Genomic DNA, 15,132 nt, shown 5'->3' on the forward strand with positions numbered 1-15,132 from the left:
CATATAGTCTTAGAGTGATTGAGATGTACAGCATTGAAACAGACCCTTCTGTCCAACGTGTCCATGCTGATCAGATATCCCAATCCAATCTAGTCCCACTTTCCAGCATTTGGCCCATATCCCTCTAAACCCTTCCTATTCATGTACCCATCCAGGTGCCTTTTAAATGTTGTAATTGTACCAACCTCCACCAATTCCTCTGGCAGCTCATTCCATACATGTACCACACTCTGCGTGAAAAAGTGGCCCCTTAGGTTCCTTTTAAATCTTCCCCCTCTCACCCTAAACCTATTCCCTCTAATTCTGGACTCCCCTATCCCAGGGAAAGGACCTTGTCTATTTACCATATCCATGCCCCTCATGATTTTATAAATCTCTATAAAGTCACCCCTCAGCCTCTGACGCTCCAGGGAAAACAGCCCCAACCTGTTCAGCCTCTCCCTATAGCTCAAATCTTCCAACCTGGTAACATCCTTGTAAATCTTCTCTGACCCCTTTCAAGTTTCACAACATCCTACCTGTAGCAGGGAGACCAGAATTGCATGCAGTATTCCAAAAGTGGCCTAACCAATGAACTTACCTGTACAGCCGCAACATGGCCTCCCAACTCCTGTACTCAATGCACTGACCAATAAAGGAAAACGTACCAAATGCCTTCTTCACTATCCTATCTACCTGCAACTTCATTTTCAAGGTCCTATGAACCTGCACTCCAAGGTCTCTTTGTTCAACAACGTTCCCCAGGTCATTACCATTAAGTGTATAAGCCCTGCTCTGATTTGCCTTTCCAAAATGCAGCACCTCACATTTACCTAAATTAAACTCCATCTACCACTTCTCAGCCCATTTGCCCATCTGTTGTACTCTGAGGTAACCTTCTTCACTGTCCACTACACCATGCTCAGCTGTTCCAGAAACACTGGAGTATTAATCTGCCACTGGGTACTATCCAGTTTGTAGAAGCATCTGATCTTCTAAAACCTTCATTAAGGGCTTTGTATTGGCCTGTAATTTGCCATCAATGAATGAATGGCCTTGCATTACTTCATGGTATGTGGGCCTCACCAAAGTTAGCGTTTGCTGTCCATCTTTAACCACCCTTTAATTGAACATAGACATCAACCAGGTTACTATGGGACAGGAGTTACATGTAAGCCAAACCAGCAGATTTCCTTTCCTGAAAGACATTTGTGAAGCAGATGAGTTTTTCCAACAATCCTTGACATGTTCATATAGCCACAACTAGCTTTATCATCCAGATTTATGAACTGGATTTAAATTTCATTAGCTGTGGGTATGCTGGATGTGAACTCCTGGTTAGTTTGAGTCCCTCCAGGACTAGCCCAGAGACATTACCACTCCACAAAAATAAAAATAAACCTTTTGAGAATTACAATAATTACTACTGAGGGGAGGCAATAGCCCAGTGGTATTATTGTTGGACAGTTAATCTGGAGACTCCGATAATGTTCCAGCGACCCGTGCTTAAATCCTGTTATGGCAGATGATGGAATTTGAATTCAATAACAATCTGGAATGAAGAGTTTAAAGATGACCAAGAATCCATTGTCAGTTGTTGGGAAAACCCATCTGATCCACTAATGCCCTTCAGGGAAGGAAACTGCCATCCTTACCTGGTCTGGCCTACACGTGATTCCAGACCCACAGTAATGTGGCTGACTCTTCGCTGCCTTTGGAGCAATTAAGAATTGACAATAAATGCTGGCCTAGCCAGTGACCCCCTTATCCAGCGAGTGAATCTGAAGGAATGAGACTCCACACTTGTGAAGATACATCTTCAGGATGCTGGAAGTTATTTTCTGAAATACTGCATCATGACAATAGTACAGATCGCTTCATAATCATTCCTGCCATAAATACTGGGTCACTATGTTTTAATTAAAGTAGCCTGGACCTTCTGCACGGTCCCCTGATTACAGCTAGAACTACCCTTAACTGAACGTGCTTGTAATTTGATAAGCAACCATATTTCATTTAGACTATGAAGTGGTTTTATAAACCACGAATTAACAGCTGCTTGTCAAAGTTTCTCTTGAAAAACTGTAAACATGAATATATAAGATTTTCTTTTATCTAATTATATTGCCAGTTTATTGCAAGACATTTCAGAATCTATATACTTAAGGTTGGATGGCATTGAGAGACAAACAAACACTCTTCAAGGGCTGTTATTCTTGATTTCTGTCAATGTGGAAGATGATTGTCTGTTTCAGTGAATGGGAGGTAAACGTATTGGTTCTGGATTTGTGCCAATCAGAGAGAACTGGAAGGGTCACATTTTTATTCTGTGGCTATAGTTGCAGATTATTTTATCAACAAGCTAGGCTCTGATTTTACAATATTTTACGTCATGGGTGTGGAGGGACTGATATGTCCTGCCACTTCCTTATCTCCCTTCACACAAGAAAGCACCTCCTACTAATCTGCCAGAAGATGATTGCAGTATTTTTGAAAAGAAAATAGATTTGTATCTGTACAATGCTTTACACAACAAGTGAATGGCCAGTGAATTACCACTGAAAAGGCAGTCACTGATATGTTGTAGGAAACATAGTCGCCAATTTGTGGACAGCAAGAAACTGCAAACGGCAATGTCCCAATGACAAGGCAATGCTATTGCAATGTCGGTTGAAGGGTAAATATTGTGCAGAGCACTGAGGATAACTCCACAACTCCCTTTGAAAGTATTACCACAGGATCCCCTCATAAAGCAGGCCAGGGTTCAGTTGAGCATCACACCTGAATAATGGCATCTCCCACATGCAGCGCTGAAGTGTCAATGTGGATTTTTGTGCTCAAGTCTTGGAGTGAGATGTGAATCTACAACTGAGAGACAAGGGCATTACTCACTGAGCCCACAAATGCTAAAATCTCTGAGACTGTGTCTCATGTCCCCACTCTGTTCAAACCAAGTGACCCAGTAATTGGTGAAGTGTAAAACGTACCATGGTGTTCAGGGCTATTTGCATTTATGAGAAAACATGTACATTTTCATTATACCATTACTTTATGCAAATAAACACATACAAGCTCCTGGTGTTGAGTATATCCCAGGAGAATTAGCAGCAATAGACCATGCAATTAAGGTTTGCTGCTAAGTCCAATAGACACAATTAACTTGTTTAATTCAAATACAATCTCATTAATCAAAACCAGTTCAGGAACCATTCAGGAAACAGCAACCATTAAATCACACTGGTAAGTTGATTGGCAAATCTAAATTATTTCATTTGCTTATTGTTAGTCTGCAACACTGGGACCCTTCACAGATGTTTTTGAGAGAGTCTGTTACTGCCTTTAAACTGCTAATTTTGCCCTTATCTCTGTTCCCTTTGCAATTGGAATTGCATCATTGTTTGAAGCTCACGCTGTCTGCTTAGACACACTGAAGGAAAGACATTCGCTTCAAAACAGTTGGGAACATTGCAATAACTATAAGGAAATACAAATTTATTTACATGATCTTCCTGAGCAGCATTAAAAAGGTTTGTTTTTCAAATACCCTGATCATAACTGGGTAGGGCCAGGCTGAGAGGGCATCAGTGTCACAGCTGGGCTGCCTTCTCAAGGATACTGTGTCCTTGGTGTTTTTCAGAGGGGTTGTAAAACAGCCCCAGGCTCTGGGGTATTGGGAGGCTTTCTTGTTTATATGTAAACATATGAGATTTTAGGCCAAAGCTTTCATGTTTTAGAAGTGATCTGTATAATGAAAGGGGACTGGTCAGTCCTGGAAGCTGAGGTCTTGTTGTTAGTTCAGTTGCAGCAGTGGGCTGTGTGGAAACAGGCTGCTGGGCTCCCTCTCCTTCTGGATTAGTGGTGCTGGAAGAGCACAGCAGTTCAGGCAGCATCCAAAGTGCAGCGAAATCGACGTTTTGGGAAAAAGCACTTATTCCTGATGAAGGGCTTTTGCCCGAAACGTCGATTTCGCTGCACTTTGGATGCTGCCTGAACTGCTGCGCTCTTCCAGCACCACTGATCCAGAATCTGGTTTCCAGCATCTGCAGTCATTATTTTTACCTGTCTCTCATTCTGCCCTTCTAAGTTTGACCTGTAAACCTTTGTTTCATTCTTGCTTTGTGTTTAAAGGGTTTGTTTATTGGGAATATTGCATGTATTTTGTGAAACTGCATCATTATATCTAGTTTGGATAGACAGAGTTAAGTGGAGATTCTATACTCTGTTCTTTAGGTTTCATTCTGTAATTTTGTGAGTACATGTTTTGTTTTAAAACTTGGTAGTCAACCAAGCGATCTTATTCTGGGTAATTTTCACTGTACACTTACTGAAACAAGTTGCAAAGTTACAGTCTGGGCTGCCTGCTTAAGAATGTTTTGAGTGGTCTGGCCTGGTCTATAACAGAGGTTTAGGGTGAGAGGGGAAAGATTTAAAACTGAGGGGCAACATTTGCTCACAGGGTGAAGCGTATAAGGAGCGAGCTGTCAAAGGAAGTGGTGGAGGCTGGTACAATTACAACATTTAAAAGGCATCTGGATGGGTACATGAATAGGAAGGGTTTAGAGGGATATGGGTCACATCCTGGCAAATGGGATTAAAATAGTTTAGCACATCTGGTCGGTATGGATGAGTTGTACCGAAGGGTCTGTTTCTGTGCTGTATAACTCTATAACTGCATAACTATAATCATAACATGACATATTAAAAAGAGGTCATTGCATTAGAGGGAAATTTTCTGCTTTACGTTCAATGTTTAATCCTCGCAACAGCTTAAAAAAATTTCCATGTTGTTTCATCACCATGTAGAACAGTGATTCATCAAAGCTCCTTAGACAGCCACCAATGTGCCTCTCCAAAGATCTGTGTGGCAATGCCATATTGTCATTCTGCTGTCACACACACACCCTGGAGATCTGTACACTGTCTAGAAAAATTAGAAAGAACAGACTTCTTCCAAAACCACGACTGAACCCATCTGGAAGGACAAGTCCAGCCAACCATTCCCTACAAATTCCTCTCTGAGCCACTCACCAACCTGACTTGGAAATGTCTCATTGTCCCTTCAGTGTCACTGAGTTAGAATCCTGGAACACCGTCCCTAACAAAGAGCAGCTATATCTTCACCAAATGGACTGCAGCATTTCTAGAAGATGACTCACCTACTCAAGGGCAATTAGGGAAAGATAATAAATGTTGGACTGGCCTGTGATGTCACATCCCAAGAAATAAACAGACAGAATGTGAAATCAGACTGAATGGGAGGTGGTGGTCTAGTGGTAATGATATTGAGCTGTAATCCTGACTCCCAGGCTAATGTTCCAGCGCCATGGGGTCTAATCCCACTATGTCAGATCGTTAAATCACAATTCATTAAAAAGCTAGTCTCATGGCAACTAGGTAAACATTGTCAATGGTTGTCAAACCTCATCTGGTTCATTAAAGTCCTTTAGGGAAGGAAACTGCTGTCCTCACCTGGGTCTGGCCTACATGTAACTCCAGACCCACAGCAGTGTGGTTGAGTCGTCATTAGAGCACAGGCAATAAATTCTGGCCCAGCCATTGACACTCACGTCCCATGAATAGATAAAACCAAATTAAATAATTGTCCTGATGAAATGTGGGTGAAACAGCTTTTGTTCCCCAACCCTAATTGCCAGTAAACTGTTGGGCCAGCTGGTATATTACTGATTTCCATCTCTGAAGGACTTTAGCAATCAGACGGCTTTTTTATAAGCGTAGTCTTCATTGCTGAGCCTAGCTTTCCATTCCAGAAAATCAATCAGAATTCAAACGCCACCTGCTACTGAGATGGGATTCGAATCTATGTACCTGAGAGCACCAGCATGGACCGCTGGATTATTGGTCCAGTAGCAATATGACAATACCACCTGGCTATCATCTCTCCTCAAGTTGACATCCGAGGAATTAGGAGAAAGTGAGGACTGCAGATGCTGGACACTAGAGTGGAGAGTGTAGCGTTTCAACCATTCTGAGGAATGCTGTCTAATTTACTGAGTGGGTTACTGAGATACATCCAAACTCATCTGATCATCATTTGGGGAGAATTGGGAATGGACAGTTATCATTGCTGCCCCCCCATCCCCCACCAACTCTTCCCTCTGCTCACCCCCACTACCCAAACCCTCACTCACCCTCATTTCCTCCCAGACCCCTCTCTACTCCCACCTGCTCCATACCCCCACTTACCCCACTTCAACCACCATTCCTCCACCCATTCCTCCACTCCTCCACCCACCTCTGCCCCTCCAATCCATTCCCCACTCTGCACCCCACTCCTCCCACTCTCCATTCCACCCCAGGAACCTTGGATGACGAGAGCGGTGGAGCTTCTCGTCAAAAGGAAGAAGGTAGCTTACATAAGGTGGAGGAAGCTAGGGTCAAGCTCAGCTCTAGAGGATTACAGGCAGGCGAGGTAGGAGCTCAAAAATGGTCTAAGGAGAGCCAGGAGGGGGCACGAGAAAGGCTTGGCAGAACGGATTAGGGAGAACACAAAGGCATTTTACACTTATGTGAGGAATAAGAGAACAGTCAAAGAAAGATTAGGGCCGATCAGGGATAGCATAGGGAACTTGTGTGTGGAGTCTGAGGAGGTAGGGGAAGCCCTAAATGAGTTTTTTGCTTCTGTCTTTACGAAAGAAACAAACTTTGTAGTGAATGAAACCTTTGAAGAGCAGGTGTGCATGCTGGAATGGATAGAGATAGAGGAAGCTGATGTGCTGAAAATTTTATCAAACATTAAGATTGACAAGTCACCAGGCCCGGACCATATTTGTCCTCGGCTGCTTTGGGAAACGAGAAATGCAATTACTTCGCCACTTGCAAAGATCTTTGCATCCTCGCTCTCCACTGGAGTCGTACCTGAGGACTGGAGAGAGGCAAATGTAATTCCTCTCTTCAAGAAAGGAAATAGGGAAATCCCTGGCAATTACAGACCAGTCAGTCTCACGCCTGTCGTCTGCAAGGTGTTAGAAAGATTCTGAGGGATAGGATTCATGACCATCTGGAAGAGCATGACTTAATTAAATGCAGTCAACACGGCTTTGAGAGGGGCAGGTCATGCTTCACAAACCTTATTGAGTTCTTTGAGGATATGACTGGAAAAGTTGATGAGGGTCAAGCTGTGGATGTGGTGCATATGGACTTCAGCAATTCATTCGATAAGGTTCCCCATGGTAGGCTCGTTCAGAAGGTCAAGAGGAATGGGATACAGGGGAACTTAGCTGCCTGGATACAGAATTGACTGGCCAACAGAAGACAGTGAGTGGTAGTAGAAGGAAGATATTCTGCCTGGAAGTCAGTGGTGAGTGGTGTTCCACAGGGCTCTGTCCTTGGGCCTCTACTGTTTACAATTTTTATTAATGACTTGGATGAGGGGATTGAAGGATGGGTCAGCAAGTTTGCAGATGACACAAAGGTTGGAGGTGTTGTTGACAGTATAGAGGGCTGTTGTAGGCTGCAGCGGGACATTGACAGGATGCAGAGATGGGCTGAGAGGTGGCAGATGGAGTTCAACCTGGATAAATGCGAGGTGATGCATTTTGGAAGGTCGAATTTGAAAGCTGAGTACAGGATTAAGGATAGGATTCTTGGGAGTGTGGAGGAACAGAGGGATCTTGGTGTGCAGGTACATAGATCCCTTAAAATGGCCACCCAAGTGGACAGGGTTGTTAAGAAAGCATTTGGTGTTTTGGCTTTCATTAACAGGGGGATTGAGTTTAAGAGTCGTGAGATCTTGTTGCAGCTCTATAAAACTTTGGTTAGACCGCACTTGAAATACTGCGTCCAGTTCTGGTCGCCCTATTATAGGAAAGATGTGGATGCTTTGGAGAGGGTTCAGAGGAGGTTTACCAGGATGCTGCCTGGACTGGAGGGCTTATCTTATGAAGAGAGGTTGACTGAGCTCGGACTTTTTTCATTGGAGAAAAAGAGGAGGAGAGGGGACCTAATTGAGGTATACAAGATAATGAGAGGCATAGATAAAGTCAATAGCCAGAGACTATTTCCCAGGGCAGAAATGGCTAACACGAGGGGTCATAGTTTTAAGCTGGTTGGAGGAAAGTATAGAGGGGATGTTAGAGGTGGGTTCTTTACACAGAGAGTTGGGAGAGCATGGAATGCATTGCCAGCAGCAGTTGTGGAAGCAGGGTCACTGGGGACATTTAAGAGACTACTGGACATGCATATGGTCACAGAAATTTGGGGGTGCATACATGAGGATCAGTGGTTGGCACAACAGCGTGGGCTGAAGGGCCTGTTCTGTGCTGTACTGTTCTATGTTCTATTTGCCCCGCTCCTCACCTTACCGTTCCTCCCTCCCCACCCCGTCCACCACCCTTCCCCTTCACCTCTTCCCACTGATGTGAATTCCCAATCCTGAACATCAGGTCTGTGCTCCAGTGAACAGGTTTCCCTCTCCAGCGTTAGACAGTCCCAGTTAGGGAATTCCTACTCTGTGAGGTTGACCTGGCTGTCCTTGTTACAATAACTATAGCCACCTCCAACAGTCTGTGGTACTGAGTAAGGGTTATCTGTGGTAGTTTTCTGCCACTAATCTTCCTTTGTCTAGGGCCTGTCTAGTGATTAATGTAAACGATGTACCAACTTCTACAAAAGAATCATTTTTTCTAGATAATAGGAAGGTTTATTGTCTGATTGCGGTACGTACAACTACGTTTGGTCAGGTATAATGTCTAGGACTTTACAGATACAGATATGTTTGCTCTTTCTGAAAATTAAGGGAAGCTCCTGGTCTCCACCCACAGACTGTGTGACATCAGCTAGATGGGTGAATCCAATGTAATGTGGACATTAACCCATTCAGAAACATCACCTTATGCAACAGACAGTGGCTCTGGGTGTAATTTGGGAAAAGGTTTGGAGTTTTATTTCCTCGGTCTTCAATGGCCTTTGATTAGGCTGTTCAAGACTGATATACAGTATGTGGACAGACTCCACAGTGGCAGGGCGCCCCCATCCTAATCCATCTTTCACATTGGATCCAGAACTTTAATAACATCAGAGAACACTGAACTGACAAACAAAGACAAATCTAGAAACAAGAATGTGTTCTGATCGTCTAGGTGAAGACAGCATTAAAATTGTCAACTTATTGATGCTTATGCGGGTTTCAGGCTATTAATATCCAATTTGGATGAGCTACCATTGGGTTCAGTGAGTGTTGTCAATTTGACCATCAGATCCAGCCTTTCTGCCCTTCTCTAGTTCCATGTGGGCATTTCCAACAGAGCTCATTGAATAATGGCCAGGAAATAGTGGCACAAGAGAAGAAATCCAAGCCAATCTTTTTCTCCTACTTCTGAAGTCAATTGTAGCACCTTGCAATAGTTCTCACTGGGATTGACTAATTTAGCCCTGACTCCATCGGTGGAATAGGGTTTTCAACCTGGCAGTAAACTGGCCTGTGTAGTTACTGAGTGAGCCATTGGGGAATTAATGTAAGCACTGGAACATCTGACTTCAGCTTAGGTATTTCATAAACAACAATACGTTTCTTTATCGGACCCCGATGTGTACAAGCAAAATTACAGAGAAATGTTTCAGAAACAGAAAAGAATTTCAGAAATAAAACCCCACCAGGGAAAGCAACTTTCAACCTTGGATAGATGTCAAATTTTATACAAAACCGTTTCTCTTAAAGAAGTTGAGATGTTATCATTTAAAATAAAAATGCAGTGAAAAGGTAGAATTTAAAGCACTTTGCCATTTATTTCAAACAATTTTATGCTCCTTTTCAAAGTTACTGCTGTTAAGTTTTGCAGAGTAACTGTTTAATCTGGGTTCCACCATGGCTAAATCTATGAAAGGTTTCATATTTTGCCACACCGACGTTGTAAATTAAAAGTCTCTCAGATTGTTATTCATAATCAATATCCCATTAATGAGTGAAACGGAGCAACTAGTGAAGTAAGAGATTACATTAACAAACAAGTGGGTATTTGACATGGCAAACATGCAGGTTTAGCATTTCCTGATCACAGTGCCAGTTTTCACTCGAAAACATGAAAAGTTCATTAAATTCTCATTGATTGAAGTTGGGGAAATAACATATTGATTGTGTATCGCACACTTAAGCACCACGTCCTGCCAGCTAGGAACTTCTTGTGCTGTAATTTGTATTGTTTCCTGCGTCATTAGATGCGTTGTTTCAATTCTCCGTCATCAGTATTCCAATACGATCTCCTGCAAATGATCACATCTATATCAAAATGAACAGACACCCACTCACATCTCTCTGCAAAGTATAACAGCCAGTCACTGCAGCTACCTTGTCCTGCAGGCAGCTAGATTCATGATGATAAATGTCCTTGGTTAAAAGAGAACACATTACAAATAAAGGGGATTCATCCAGTTCTGAAAGGATGTAATTTCCTGTAAAGGTTTTTGAAATTATGGATCTATTGAGCATTCTGTTGCTTTGTTATCCGTAAATGACTAAGCATCCGTCACTTCCTCATGCAGTATCCTGTTGCTTGCTTGGTACAATAACTAAACTAATTGCTAAAAAAAATGTCCTATTAGGAAATGTAAAAATGGTCTGTTTGATTTTCAGTTTCTTTCTGTAACCTCAAATGGGATGAAAGTTGTCTAATACGACCTGCAGTCTGTCCACATTGCTTTTTTTCTTGCAGCATTCCCTCCCTATGGAATGTTAGCCTGGATAATGGATCAGATTCCATGGGCTGTGGTGAAGTCACAGCTTTTGCCCTTGACCTTGAAGGAATGTGCTCAAGAAAGGTCCAGCAATCTCTGGGTATAGATTTCCCCTTTCCCTGGTGCTAAAGCAAAGGAGTCTTCAGGCATCTAGTGATGACGATAAGGAGTCACATCGAGGTATTCTCACAGACAGTAGAATAGTTAAGTTAAATATACAGATTATCCTTTATTTGTAAGTCCAGGTACCCCTCAATTAACACGGTTTCACCATAACACGGGTTTTATGTTACCACCTATGATACCAATAACACACAGCTGAACTGCAATAATGTGGTTCCAAGCTGATTCTCAGCAGTGTGGAGGAATAAATGTGTGTTCATGGGTCATGTCTCACTCTGATGATTGGCTGTGGGCAACACTAAGATTGTTTGTTGAGAGTGGCGAGCTGTACACATTAGTACCCATTCAGATTTCCATGTCATGTTTCCCCGATGGCTAATTTGGGTGGAGAACCATTTGGTGAGTGGTAACTTACCGTTCCCTGGTGAGAATTGCTGCACACCGTTTGGGAAAAGTGGGGAAGTTGCAAAGATATGATCTTGATGTTGAGATGACCACCTCACCTGATTCTGTCATTTATCTCGCTGTAGCCCACATCATTCAGTTCCTCATCAGATTCCATCCTGTACATGGGCCCAGCTGATGTGGGCACAATTCACAATGGAAAAGGCCAGGCAGGTATAGACATCCAGGAGACAATGAATTATTAGAAGAAATTAAAAAGAGATAAAGGAGTTACCAGTCTATTTAGCAATCTTAAAAGTGGATACATCTGAAGGCCCAGAAGATGTAACTGAGGCTGTTGAGGGAGGTGAGGGAAGAGAGGTATCTACTGTCCTGGAAGTAATTATAAAACCCTTTTTGTCCACACATGAGCTCCCAGAGAAATGGATGACAGCTAGTATTGTCCCATTATTATAAAGGGAGTGAGGGATAGATGTATAGGCAGGCTAGCCTAACTTTGGTGGTGAGAAATCATTAGAAAGAATTTTGAGGGACATAAAATATCTGCACTTGGAAAGATACTGATTCATTAGCAACAGTCAGCATGGATTTGTTAAAGTAAGGTCATGTTTGAATTAGTGGATCACATTGTGAGGAGGTGAGCAGGTTGATGAAGGTAATGCATTTGATGTTGGCTACATTAGCAAGACTTTTGGTAAGGTTGCTCATAGCAGAATCCTGTGTAATCCAAGATAATGAAGCATGCTAGATCCAACACTGGCAGTGATGCAGAAAGCGGAGGGTGATGGCAGAAGGATGTTTTTGTGATTGGGAAATTCTTTACAGTGGCAGTCCACAGAACCCAGTGTGAGGACCTTTGTTGATGGTGCTGTATAGAATTAACTTGGACTTAAATATAAGGTATATGGTCAAGAAATTGATGGATGAAAGAAGAGTTTATGGGATAGTAAAGATTGAGGATGATAGCTGTACAGTGTAGGAGGATATCAAGGGACTGGTCAGGAAGGAAGGTTAGAGGGACCTTGATGTGCATAACCACAGATCCTTGAAGGTTGCAGGCTGTGTAGATGAAGTGGTTATGAAGGTGCATAGGATACTTGCCTTTATTGAGGCATTGCTGCCAGAGGAAGTGGTGGAGGCTGGTGTGATTGCAGCATTTAAAAGACATCTGGATGGGTATATCAATAGGAATGGTTTAGATGGATATGGACCAAGTAATGGCAAATGAGACTAGATTAGGTTAGAATATCTGGTCAGCATGGATGAGTTGGTTCAAAGAGTCTGTTTCCATGCTGTACATCTCTATGACTCTAAGACTTTATGAATAGAAGACTGGGAAGGTGATGCTGACACTATACAAAATGCCAGTTAGGCCACAACTGGAGTGCTGTGCGCAGTTCTGGTCATCAACTATAGGAAAAATGTGATTGCACCAGACAGGATACAGAGAAAATTTGAGCAGCATGGTGGCTCAGTGATTAGCACTGCTGCCTCACAGCGCCAGGGACCTGGGTTCAATTTCAAACTCAGGTAACCACCTGTGTGGGATTTATATGTTCTCCCTGTGCCACTGTGATGGGATTCCTCCGGGTGCTCCAGTTTCCTCCCACAGTCCAAGATTAGGTGCAGGTTAGGTGGAAACGCAGGGTTGTTGGGATTGGGGGGAGGGGGTGCTGTTCAGAGGGTCAGTGCAGACTCAATGGGCATCTTTCCACCACTGTAGAGATTCTATTATGCTGCAGGAGTGTCTGAACTATGAGGAAAGATCAGATAGAATGGGATGTTCTTCCTTGGAGCAGCGGAGTTTGTGACCGTTTCACATCTGTCAGTATTATCACGTCACTGAGAACTTAGCTGAGTTAAAGGAAGAGTAGAAGTCTTCTTGGAGGTGTGTTCTAAATGGGTGAATATCAACCTGTAAATCCTGGATCAGACCCTGTGTCTGGACTAATACTGATCAGCCACACTTGACGCAGATAGTATGCCTCATGTTGATGTCTCAAGTAATGTGTTCTAGGAAAAGCTGGCCCTGGAAAGGCAACTTTTTGTGGGAAGAGAAAAAAAGGACGGCAGAAAACTTTTTTCCTGTTAGTATGATCTTTAGATATGTATTTTTAACTGTACATTTTGCATACATTGTAAGTTAAATGAAATTTGCAATCCATTTAGCTCAAACAGTACTTAAAGAGGTAATAATAGGTGGATGTGCAGAGATGCTGTGTATCAAATCATAAAATCTCTATTTTTAATAACTATTTTCCTGATGTGAAAGTCATTTTAAATTTTGCTTATGGCAACCAATATTTAACGTACATCATCGCTTGGCTCAGTGTGGGATTCTTCTTACTCAGAGGACAAGCAATGTTCATATATACAAAATCTATTTTGATTGCAACAGCTGCTGTCTTCCTTTTGAAAGCAATGAATTTACTTTGATTTGGCAAGATTAGCAAATAGATTTCTGTCAGGATTCATCAAATCAATACAATTATTTTAATACAAACCCTACAGTGCAGAAGCAGTCCATTCAGCCCATCAAGTCCATGCCAATCCTCTGAAGGGCATCCCATCCAAACACACCTCCCACACAAAACCCTGCATTTACTATAGCTAAGCCATCCATCTTTGCATACCCTAGACAATTTAGGATGGCCAATTCACCCAATCTTTGGACTGTGGGAAGAAACCAGTACACCTGGAGGAAACCCACACAGACATGGGGAGAATGTGCAAATTCCCCACAGGCTATCAGCTGAGGGTGGCACTGTGAGGCAGCAGTGCGAACCACTGTGCTGCTCTTATTTTGACAAATGTTATTTTATTTAGATGACAGTGATGCAGAAAGCGGAGGGTAATGGCAGAAGGATGTTTTTGTGATTGGGAAATTCTTTACAGTGGCACCTTGTCCTCACCTTTCAGTTCTTCTGAGTCCATTGACAAAGAGTAGAAGAATCTATATTAGTAAATTAAACATCATATAGAGCATGTTGTAGAGTCTGATCCAGGTTAAATGCTATGAAGATGTGAATTAGGTGCAGGAGTAGGTCCCTTGGCCTCAGATCATGGCTGATTGTCTATCCATGCCAATATGCTATTCATTACACCATGTACTTTTCTCCTTGGCAATAATCTTTAATGTGGCACTTTATTAAGTGGCTTCTGGAAATCTAAGTACAGTAGAAGAACAGACAAAGGAAGCACACGGTGAGGACAGTGCAGGAGAGGGAGAGAGAGAGAGAGAGAGAGAGAGAGAGAGAGAGAGAGAGAAAAAACCTGCACAGTTACTGCCTTTGCTGTTTTGAATTCATGTATCGCTGGACATCGGAGTGCGTCTGGGAAAATTAACAAACAGTAAATTTCACAACTAATCTTGGAGGAACCGGTTTGGGCAAAGTTCACAGCACAGAATCCGATAAGTTTGTCATTGTTTTAAGTCTGTCCAATCGAAAGGCTGCAGTAGTGAGTAGAGTGGGCTCTTTCTTGATTATATGTTTTTAGAGAAACATCTCTTGATTAAACATAAAATATAAGCCATAACTATTAATTTAACTCGGGCAGTGTTTTGTAGAGGAATAAGACGGTGTTATTTTCTGGGTCTGTAGATTGTGAAGGAGCAAAAATGGCCTTTGCAGTGATATGTACTTCTAGTCAGATGTGGGAGTTTAAAAAGAGTTTAAGGGTTACTCGGATTATATCTGACATAAATGCTGTTGGCTGTGAATCTTATCAGATGGAATAGATCAGTTGGAGACACAGTTAGAAGCAATGAGGAATTTGCACGTAACAGTATGTGTTGGATGGCAATTATAGGAAGGGGGGAAAGTCTCTGATACAGTCACATAGATGGGTTAACTCCAGGAAGGGTGAGAGAGGTAGGCAGCTAGTGCAGGAGTCTTTTGTGGATACACCCATTTCAAACAGGTATGCTGTTTTGGA

This window comes from Hemiscyllium ocellatum, chromosome 30 (assembly GCF_020745735.1).
Source record: "Hemiscyllium ocellatum isolate sHemOce1 chromosome 30, sHemOce1.pat.X.cur, whole genome shotgun sequence".
NCBI classification, from domain to species: Eukaryota; Metazoa; Chordata; class Chondrichthyes; order Orectolobiformes; family Hemiscylliidae; genus Hemiscyllium; species Hemiscyllium ocellatum.